Raw genomic sequence first — 11,541 nt, forward strand, 5'->3', positions numbered from 1 at the left:
CGTCAAAAATGTGGCTCATCTTACAATAAAAGCTTTCCGTGCACTTTACATGAAAATGTAAATGCGTGTGTTTGATCTTTGCCAAGCTGGAGATGTTACATGTTCAGGAAACCACAGAGACATTCGGCTGGAGCGCTGCACAGTGACATTTAAGCTCTTCTCATTTCACCCACATTGTAAGCTGCAGTCAGGTTGATGCCTCAGTCTTGAAACTTGTATATGTGTGCTATGTTTAAGCAGCTTTTTGACACAAGCATAGTCTGATTATTGATTTTACAACCTTTGGAAGTTCCCAAAGGAATTTGTGAACAGCTGAAAAATAAATATGTTTTTTGTCACCTAAATGCTTGTGCTGAAAGCTTAGAAAAAAAAAAACACAAAAAAATGTCTTGGCTACATTCCTTTTCCATGCTATAAATGTTGTAAAATATGTCTGATCAACTCTTACAAGTTGTAAGACGTTAAACAGAAACATGAGTGTGCTGAAATGCTCACACTGTCAGCGTCACTGCTGCTTTCAACATCAGACTTTCAACATCATAATTTTAGTGAAGCAGCCTGCTCTAATTAATTTCAAGTCATCTTTACAACCACATGCCACTAGTAGAGTGGTGGGAAACATTTGTTCCTCAACATTATAACCATTAAATAAAACATTATATTCCCAGAGTTAACGTAAACAAAGGACCACGCATTTTTCAAAAAGAAGAGTGCTTGTTCAATTTCACAAGTTTATACCAAAGCTTTTACTCAATTACAATTTACGTTTTCATCCATCTGAAGAATTGTCATCAAAATACATTTTTTTGAAAACTTGCCTCTGTTGTCTGATTTTCGTCCATATTTTGTGTTCTTGTGCGTATTAATTTTGCCAAAACAAATCAAGCAAAAGAGCACCTTGATTTTTGCTGCTGCTTGGAAAGTTTCTATTCACAGCTACCTTGCATATCATATCCCATAATGCAATGTGTCACCATTGCGGGAGCTGGTCAAAGGGGTTGCGTGTACAGCTTCCATGTATGCCATAATGTAGTTGTTTATAAGGTGTTGTACCATTATTTACAATGATTGGTGGACTGGTTTACAGCACTTATTGTATACTACACTACACGTGGTATCTGTGTGTTTTCAAAGACAGTCTAAGCAAGGCCCAGGCTAAAGTACTACAGCCACATGGTGAAATATCACAATGTAGCTCAAATGATGCTACAAAATAAAATTTGGTGTGGAGATCAATGAGTATTTATTATCTGGGCAAACTGCTTTTAACAGAGGTAGGGCAGGTCCTGAGATCGTCTGATCGGTTCTTTTAATTTTAAACACTTTCACCCTGCAAAGATTGTTTGTTTCTCCACAGAAACTGGTTGGAAGTGGTGCGCTGATCCAACAGCTGTGCAGCTGTGACCCTAATCTGGTTAAAATCATACATAGCTCATGGTCAGTTTGTGCAGTGACTGAATAAGTTCGGTTTAAATCAAACTAGTCCCTATATGAAATCATTCCTGTGGTGACATATGCACGGTACACCCTGCCTCTCACCTAATAACAACTGGGATAAGCTCCGGCTGACAGAGTTAATGGTATGACATATTCCAAGTGTAAGATCTGAGAAACACGAGGTTAAAACTGTTGCCATCTCAAAATGTTTTCTTGGAGTTAAAAAAGAAACCTGCTCTCAGTTTCGTACGGTAAACATTGAGAACTTTCACTGTTTTTCTAAACATTGAATCAGCGCGAGACCTGCTCTGGTTTACTCATGTTGTTACTCCAGGGACTGTTTTCAACCGTCGTCTGCTTATGTGAAAAGACAGTAAGCAACAAGCCACGGACTATAATGCTGGGAAAACCAACCAAAACAAGGCAGTTCTGTTAATCCACTTTCTTTGGTCTGTACCACCGAGTCACTACAAGATGACAAATTGGATAAATGTTTCACTTCGTAAGAACTTTACCTAAATGTTAACAAGGCGGCTGGTTTTTCTCTGATTATGGATTAGGGTAGTCATGTCTTTCCCAGCAGCACCCCCTTTTTTTTTCTTCAGGAAATCTCTGCAGGTGTGAAAGGTTTTACCCTCCCCCCTCCCCTATCTTTTTACAGTACCCAACTTTAATTGGGATCAGGAACTTGGTCATTACAAGCAGCATCACTGTTGCAGTTAAAACTTTTAAATTCCTCTGGATTCACTTTCGCAGTCACGCTGAGATCCTCAGAGTCTGAGAAACATCAAACAAATCGAAAATAAGTAAATCACTAAAAAGACCAATCAAGAAGAAATAACAGTGTTGAGATTAATCCCATAATACCAGAGTAAAAAGTGTATGTTTTGGCCTGAGTTTGTTCCTGGAACAGTTCATTTGTAATTTTGATTTAATAACTTATAAATACTTCAATGGACGGAAACCACAGTTTAAGTTAAAACTCTGTTTATTGACAACGCCTGAGAAATAACTCAACACTTCTTCCAACTTTCCACCCAAACTCCACCTATAATAAAATCAGGGCCATTATAGAAACCACATGACTGAAGTGGCTAAAAAGTGAATAAACACACTGGTATGCAGTGCGTGTGTGTATGTGTGTGTGTGTGTGTATGTGTGTGAGACAGAGAGAGAGAGAGAGAGAGAGAGAGAGAGAGAGAGAGAGAGAGAGAGAGAGAATGTGCGTGTTGAGAGTATAAATATAGGGCACGGGAAAACCTGGAGGAAATGTTTGGCCATTAATGCGACTTTGCAGCCATTATTTTCCAAGGAGAACACTTCCTTATGCACACAAACACAGTCCTCTTCCTTTTTACTTCAAAAAGTAGGAGGGGCAGAAAATATCTAATATATAAGAAAAAGAAAAGAAAGAAAAAAAAAGAAAGGAAAAGAAAAGAAAAAGCAAGATGTTTTCTTTCCTCTCAGAGCAATGTCCTTGTTAATGGAGTATATGATTTAAAAAGTAGAAATGTTTTGATGAAAATAAAATGTATACATTCACGCGTTTTCCTTTCATTACTCTTATCTTATATAAGCATAATTCACACTGGCTCAGCTTTTTTGTGCACTACCATGAAGACTGAGGATGGACCCATTTTCTGAGTCTCATAAAACGAAGGTTTATTGACGCTCCGATCATAAGTATTTCCTCTGTTTCTCCACCTCTAACTCTGAGTTATTTTGCCCCATGGACGGCCTGACAGTGGAGGAACGCTCTTGGGCCACGCATGCGTTCCTCACATTCTGAACCTAAACCACATGGTGGGTTTAGCCCTAATGATTTTTGGCTGACTTGAATAAAGGGCATCCAACATCTAATCTAGATAAGTGGGCACAGAATCTGTAGGAAAGAGGGGAAAAAAGGGCCTTCTTTCTTTGGCCACATAGACAAAGAGTCAATGCATAGCATGAGCTTCACATTACTGATCTGACTGCAGCATTTTTTTTTAAGCTTCGTCCCGTCGTTCTGACCGCTGGTTTAGTTGGAAATAAAACTGATTCTCTATTACCCGCACTGACAGACAGACAGACAGACAGACGCACACACATGCAAGAGATATGCATGTAGAAAACAACACGCCCTTGTTATTATTGGAAAGTTACAACTGACATCTCCCGTTCAGGCGGCTATGTGGCAAACGAACGCTCTTACCCCAAGCTGGGCCACGAAAATACAACTCTCGCACTATCGGCGTGCACATGTGCTGCAGGAGGATCAGCCGCTGATGAGATGAAGGCCCCACCCTTCAGTATTAATACCCCTTCAGACACAAATAAAAGTCTTTAAGGACCAGCTTATTGTGCTTGCAGACTGACAAGTCCTTATCTAGTGGCCCGTAGTGTCGAGATGTGTCTGCCTCACCCGAAAAGTTCAAGTCCTGCAGCAACTGTTCCAAGAAACCGTCCTGGTGTGACCTCGAGCACAAGCTCGTGAGTGTGAATATTTTAAAAAATGTTGTTTTTTTTAGAAGTTCTGGTCACATCTTTGTCTCAGTGTTTTTCAGATAATTAGATTATTCATGATGCGATTCAGAGAAAATGCGTTTTAATTGAATTATTCAAGAGCAATTCTGAAGCTGCACTATGACCTTTTTTTTTTAATGATGTATCATCATCTCATAGAATCTTTATCATGTTAGGAAACTGATTTTGAAGAATGGGGAATGTATACCACACTAATTAAAGATCAGCCCTCAGGCCTTATTTACAGCCTGAGGGGTGATGATTATGACCTCGGGGAAAACTTGAAGGCAAAAATATGCTTCTGTGGTAAAAGATACTCAAGATTTCAGAGCTTTTTAGCTGAGAATGACGTGTTTACGTCTCCAAACTAAGCTGATGAGAGCAGTGAGACTGACGCAAATATCTCCAGATAGATTTCTTAGCTGTCGTTCAGGTTGCCATGGAGCCGATACTAATTTTATGACACTAGGTAATGTTTTGCTTTAAAATATCTTATAATGGTCGGATTTCGCCATTCCTTATTGTTGAATTGACTACCTCCTATACCAAAGGCAGCAAAGGAGCACCACAGCAGGATAGAACCTCCACCGTGTTTTACTGTAGGTCGGCTTTCATTTTTGCCACATCATTTTGTGTTCGGTTCAGTATATTCAGGATATTGCACGGGCAGAAACATCCGGCTCAGGTTGCTGCAGGTCAACATTAAGTCATACAAACGTTTCCTGTTTTTTTTTGTCTACACTCCAAGTTTCACAGATCTCTTGAGTCTCATCTTTGAATTCACATCTGAGAGGCATCTTAGCAGTTTCATGTCTGGAAAACTTCTTGACAAAACGGCAAACTGTTAAAACATAGATGCCAAAATCTTTAGCCTCTTTTGGATGTGGAAGCTGGAAAATATCAGACACACTTTGTGCAGAAAAATCACGTCAATTATCAGTTGACTGAATGAAAACTGTCAAATATGCAGGTCTTTTTAAAATTTGAATAGAGGAATCAATTTCATGAATCAACACTTCTTTACATATATTATGACAGGTTTTTCGTTTCCATATGTTATTTATTCTTTTTTTATTCTAATTTTGCAGAATCAGTTTATTTGAATTAACTGATGATGTTTAGTAATAATCCTGAGCAGCGCTGTGTCTAGATTTGCGTGTGTTTCAAACAACAAAGGTCTTGCATCTGTTTTATGCACAGATGTTCTGAAAATATCATGGGCCCATTGTCAACGAGTCATGGTTGTATGCAAGTTCTGAGCGTTCGTAATATGAAAAAGTACAGGATGTGCCTTTTGTTTGTTGCTCTGTTGTACAGGGCAGTCAAAGAACCCTCACCTATTGGATGTTGCTGCAACCAGAGCCCCTCTTTACTTCATTTAACCTCCATGCACGGATGTAACGGCTCTGCAGACCGCACGGGTGCAACCTTATCAGCAGGCAAAAGAAGTGCCTCAACTTCGTACCAGAGCTGACAATTAACTGTCGCGCAATGACTGGATCTCTCTGATAACCTTTTATTTGTTCCTCCTGCACATACCCGCTCTTGCAATCTCACTCCGTACATGTCGAGCCAGCGAGATATAACCTGAGGTGAGCTCAAATCTCTTCCGACATATTGCAAGTATGCCAGATGCATCTTGATATACGTCTACAATGGTTGCTAATCTGCACTTGTGTGCTTCGGCGAACACACCACAGTTTTCGTTGTGAGGTTGTCCAGTCAACTGTTTGTGGCTGACATCAGAGTTAAATCAGAGAGGTCATTAGGCCAATGAGGGCATGCGGGCATGTACGGAGAGACAGCGCCCTCTAGTGGCGGAATGACGGTATGCAAAAAGGAGAAAAAAGGCAAAGTTAAGAAAGTCGTTGAAGAATTGAAAAGATTGAGATATTTTGTGCATTACATTTAAAACAGAAAATAAAACATAGCTTGCTGAGGGAAGCAGTTAGCATAGTTTAACTCAATTCAAGCACAAATGAAACCCAAAGGCAAAACAGAGCAAAAGATCCATCATATTCCAGCTTTATGTTCTTTTTGAATTCATTAAAGAATACACTGAACACAAACTAAAGATATTATAAATGTGTGTCTTTTCTATGAATGTGTATTCATTATTTTACAATATATCTCAGTGTATGCCGTTGTCTACGTCATTGGCATGGAGAAAACATTGATCTGGCCAAAGTTATCATAGCCATAATTTGTTTTAACAATGAAAGGAGTATTTCATCAACACTAACTCAACACTTTTCTAGTGCGGCTGTTAAAGATTAAGTCCCCCATAGCACCTCCAGTATTAATGCAGATGCTATGGGTGATCAGTCTACACTTACACAGTGCAACGCATTCTCACAGGCCACACCATTAGTTTCACCTTAAAAGTACCGGGTTGGACTCAATTTTGCCTTCAGAACTGCACGTATATGATACGGATCTCCTGTTGCACCACATCCCAGAGCAGCTCTGTTGGCTTGAGGTCAGGCGACTGTGGAGACCATTTGGATACATCGAACTCACCATCATGCCCAAGAAATCAGTTTGAGAAGATGCAGGCTTCATGACATGGTTCATTATCCTGCTGGACGTACATGTAGGCATCAGAGGACACTGGTCATAGAGAGAGGGACGTGGTCAGGAACAACACAGGTAGGTAGGCTGTGGTGTTAAAACGATGGTCAAAATGATGTGCTGTGTGTCTGTCTGTAACAAGTTCTTATGTGAGTTATTGCAAAACAGTCTGCCTATTCTCTTCTGACATCACCAAGCATTTTTCCTGCAGAGGACTGCTGCTCCCTTGATCTTTTCTTCAGCAATGAAGTCTACACACCTACATGCACTGCAGGTTCTGCCATGTGGTTGGCTGATAATCTATTTATGTTAACAAGCATTTACACAAGGGTACCCAATGAAGTGGAGTATTAACATGCAGACCAGAGGATGTGGTGCTTCCACTCTGGTATCATCCATGAATCTTGTACAGGTCATCAGCCCATGTCTCCTCTCTTCAGAATGTATCCCACTGTGGATTGGACCACTTCTAATATCCCATCAATTTTCTGATCAAATATTTTTACAAATACAAAAGCCACTATTACATAAAGTAATGAAATTATTTATTTTTTTTGAAAACTTCTTGTACTTCCTAAACTCATCCCACCACTCTGCTTTCAAATTGATTGCCACTTTGAACCTAAAATTGCATTTTAACAAAACCTCAAAAACGGGCGTCCAAAAAACACAAGAAGCCTGCTGGTATGTACAACTGTTTATTTTTGATTTGCAAAACATTCAACAAAAATAACATTACATTAACACCAATTTATAATAGAAAAAAGAGGAGGAAAATGAGAGATATATTGCAATTGCATTAGAATTTAGGCAACATAACTGTCTTGATAAGAAGAGCCATATCATGCTGACTTACAGAGGCAGTTTATGGCTAGTAGCTTGATCAGTATACATGTGTTACAAAGATTATGCTAAGTGCTTTGTTGGTTCAGGCATTTAAACTCATCTTGGTATAATTTGCAGGTTGAGAATTCACTGCCAAATCTAATTCATTTCTTTAAAAACAAAAGAACTGAAGTAAGAAACCAATCTTGCACAAGCTTTCCACTCAAACTTAGCCGGGGAACAGCTGTGGCCAGCTTTAACGCCCTCCCCTGCATCGAGAGGGTCACGTTACGCCACACGGCTCACACTGCTCCTCAGTATTCACTCATGAATACAAATCGCTCCAATTTCATTCAGCGTTTACCTGAAGCCATCTGACATGAAGACAAAAAACTTGGGTTGGAGTTTACCAAAGTGAGTAGTTGTTCTGTTAATATGATACAACGATCTGAGTAGAATAGTTTCCATTTTAAGAACCACTAAGTAGCACATTTTTTAAATGACAATCTTCAAAATGGGGCTTGCCGCTCCGCTAGGGACCGACGCTTTGGACGATGCCCGAGTTACGTAGTGTCAGTAACACACAACTTGGTGGCCCTTGAGATTAAAAGAAAAAAGAAAAAAGAAAAAAAGAGCAGCATTGCATGGCTACTGAGGATTTCCCCCTTCCATTTCCCCTTTTTTGTCCCAACATTGGTAGGGAATGACGAAGGTGTGGGGAGAGACTCTACACCAGAAGGAGAGGATGAAGACATGAAGAGAGCATTGGGAAAATGACCAGAAACAATCCAGGCAAAGAAAAGATGATGCGCTACAGGACACAGGTCAAGCCAACAGCACCATGCAGAGCACAAGCACACCTCTCATTTCTCCTTCTGCTGCAAAGTCCTTCAGGTTGTTGCTTTAAAGCTGCATTCACTCTGAAAGTTTTCCTATTTTGTTTGCCCTTAAAAAGAAAACCAAAACAAAACAAAAAAACTATAGCTACTGCGGATTTTGGCAATATGGCAGCGACATTAACCACCTTGTCTGTTGCTGAAAACTACACAAGTATAAAAACGGTAAAGAACAAATATGCAGAAAAGGATGTTACTTCTGGAGTAAATGCAGCCTTGTGTTTGCCAGAGTCCAGATGGTCAGAGTGCAGGCACTATGTAGAAAACACTCCTGATACTTTGTGCGTTTAGGAAAAGAAAAAAAATTAAAAGAAAGAAAAAGGCATTGCTAAATCTAAGAAGAAAGAAACTTTACAAAACAACCAAAAACAAAACTATGAATGACTTCATTAGCTGGACACTCCCAAATCTGTGAGATATCTCTGAGGTAATCACTGAAGTATGACTCATTAGACAGCAATAAATACCAACATGAATACAAATATAAAAGTAAAAACAGAGGCAGATGCTTAATGCTAAAGCAAAATCTGAGCTAAAAGAGGTAGGTTTTTTTTCTGTCGGTAGATTATGGTGTACATCCATTGTGGACACTCCTTTTTTTATAAGATCTACATTAAGATTCCATTACAATGCCTGTCCTGAAGGAAAGAGCAGAAAAATAAAAATGAAAAAAAGACTGAGAAACCTTTGCATGGAAGATGGTTAATAGTTTTCTGTGAATAATAAACTGTACATGATTTTTTTGTTTGTTTTTCGGTTTTTTAGTTAAGATTTGTAGTAGCAACAGTTATACAAAAACTTCAAAAATGTCTTTAGAAGGTGAGAAACGGTTAAGCTTGCTGGTGATGTATCATGAGTCGCATATTGCAGGCATTGTTACTGTGTTGCGTTCTTCTGGGAATCGGTGCAGATCCAGAGCAGCTTACCACGGTTAAACCAAATGGGGGAACCTCTGATGATGCACCATATTCACATTTACTGTTTGCATGTTGTGAACATGATCTTGGGATGGAAAAAAAAATAAAAATAATAAAGAACGAACGATTAAAACAACAATTTTATGACATATTTAGCGATAACAGGGCTGTTCTTTTTGATTTTCCTGTTGCTAATGTGGTTCTGACCACAAACTACATGTTCAGGTAGCGGCTATAATACATCCTCGAGAGCTTCCTGTTCGATCACCTGATCCTCAAGAGCAACTCCTCTTTTACCCTGTTCATATGTGGAGGGAAACTCTCCCTGTGGCACTTAGATATCCACCAACCCTCCCAATGAATCCAACATACACAAATCAACACTGCACCTCAAAAAAGGAAATCAGAACTTAAAATCAAACTCATATTTACATACAAAAGTATGTATTCAGGAGGAAAAAAATAATTATTAAAAAAAAAAACTCCACATGGAGACTTTCTAAAAAGATTTAAAGTCAGTGTTCAGTAACCAAGCACATCTTACCCCTCATTAAACTGACATACGATACATAAGAGTGGAACTGCCTAAGGCTTGAGCGTCGACTTCTTAAGGGTCAATCACAGCAGGGCAATTTATGGGACTTCCAAAATAAATATATGATCCAAACACTCTCAAGAGGAAAATAAAAGTTAAAAAGACAAAACATTATCCATTTGTGCTATGCAGATAATCTCAGCATCGAGCCCCGACTGCCATCTTGCAGAATATGAGCCACGGTGACATAAAACACCCCCCAATAACAACTTCCTTCAGCATCTTCCTAACACAGTTACCTGCTACTGAAGTAAAAAGTACATCGGACATGGCAGGACAAGAAGGCCAATCACACAAACTGTTATTTCCTGCCCCAGAGCTTATGGAAACCTCTGCAGACAACTGCTTCCTTTGAGAAAAACTTACTTTTAGTGAAATCATCTGCACTTGGCAGGGAACGGACTTGACCCTTTGGGGAATTGTCCCCACCTTAGACAAGTCACCTTGTAATTTTCTTTTCCTAATCCCACATGCAGCAAGCATACACTGGCCTGTGAACCTAAGCGATTTACATTTTCTGAGAGTTGGGTTTATTCACCGTTAGATATAACGCAGCATAAGCCAAAGATGACTATCAGCAGAGTTCCCATCATGTACAAGATGGAACAGTCTCATCATTACAAGCAGGTGGGTAACTAACTTAGTTATCTATATGGCTTATATTTAACAGCTTGTTCACTTTCTGAAAAGGAAAATATTAAATGAATAATGCACCCACTACTAGACAAATGTCGCTCGCAGCTCCTGCAGGGCTTCAAACAAACTTTTTAAACTAGCAAGATTGGAGCTTTGAAGTGAAAATTAGGAGCACTGCCTAGTGCTCTTTAGACCAACACAACAATCTTTTATATAAATGCTTTGAAAATATACTGCCAAATCAAATTAATGATACTTAAGTATTTAAGAGCAACTGAAACGAGGAAAAAAAGATTAATATATTACATGTTGATTTCATTAAACTCTTTCCTTGAGAATAACACGGCTGAAATGCTTTACAAGTGCGAACAATAAAATATACTGTGTTCCTTTCTTTAAGTATTTACGCTCTAGACTGTGTAAGCCATTCTAGCCATGAAGAAAAGCTCCTTGCTTTTTCTCCCCCAGCTGGGTTCACCTGCTGGTTCTGTCCTATGTTCTCATCAGAAGTGTGGGACAACACTATCTCAGACTCTGAAAGCATTTGTTTGGGCTGATTGATGGTGGGAGTGCTCACTGACCAAAGATGGCAGAAATCTGTCTGCGTAGCTTTGATCTGGTGCTGCGTTACTGTGATGACAAGAAGCTCTTGGGGGGGTGGGGGGTCAAATTGCATATATCAGTCTGGGAAGGTTTTTACCAAAACAAGCCTTAAGTAGCCCTATATACAGCAGAAGGTTTAATTTAAGTGTGTGTGTGTGTGTGTGTGTGTGTGTGTGTGTGTGTGTGTATACATGTCTAATTAGATGCATCTATTTATCTATATACATACACACACACACACACACACACACACACACACACACACTGTATAAAGATGGTGAGATAGAGGGAGCTAGTATTTACAGGCGGTAGCCGCTAGAGGGCTCCGCAGCACATCAAACAGCAGCCTATAGGCCCGCGGTGCTGAGGGCTCAGCAACACCTCCACCATCACAACCAGGCCCTCACACAGCCAAGGAAAGCAAAGTCCCAGTAAGATGTGAAAGGGTTTTGATATCTATGGAGGTCTTAAGCAGCTTCCCATGCTTTTTGCCCACTGAGCTCACTCTACACTGAAGAACAACAATTCATGGAATTGTTTTTAAAGATGAAATGAA

Source organism: Cololabis saira, chromosome 8, assembly GCF_033807715.1.
Source record: "Cololabis saira isolate AMF1-May2022 chromosome 8, fColSai1.1, whole genome shotgun sequence".
Classification (NCBI taxonomy): Eukaryota; Metazoa; Chordata; class Actinopteri; order Beloniformes; family Belonidae; genus Cololabis; species Cololabis saira.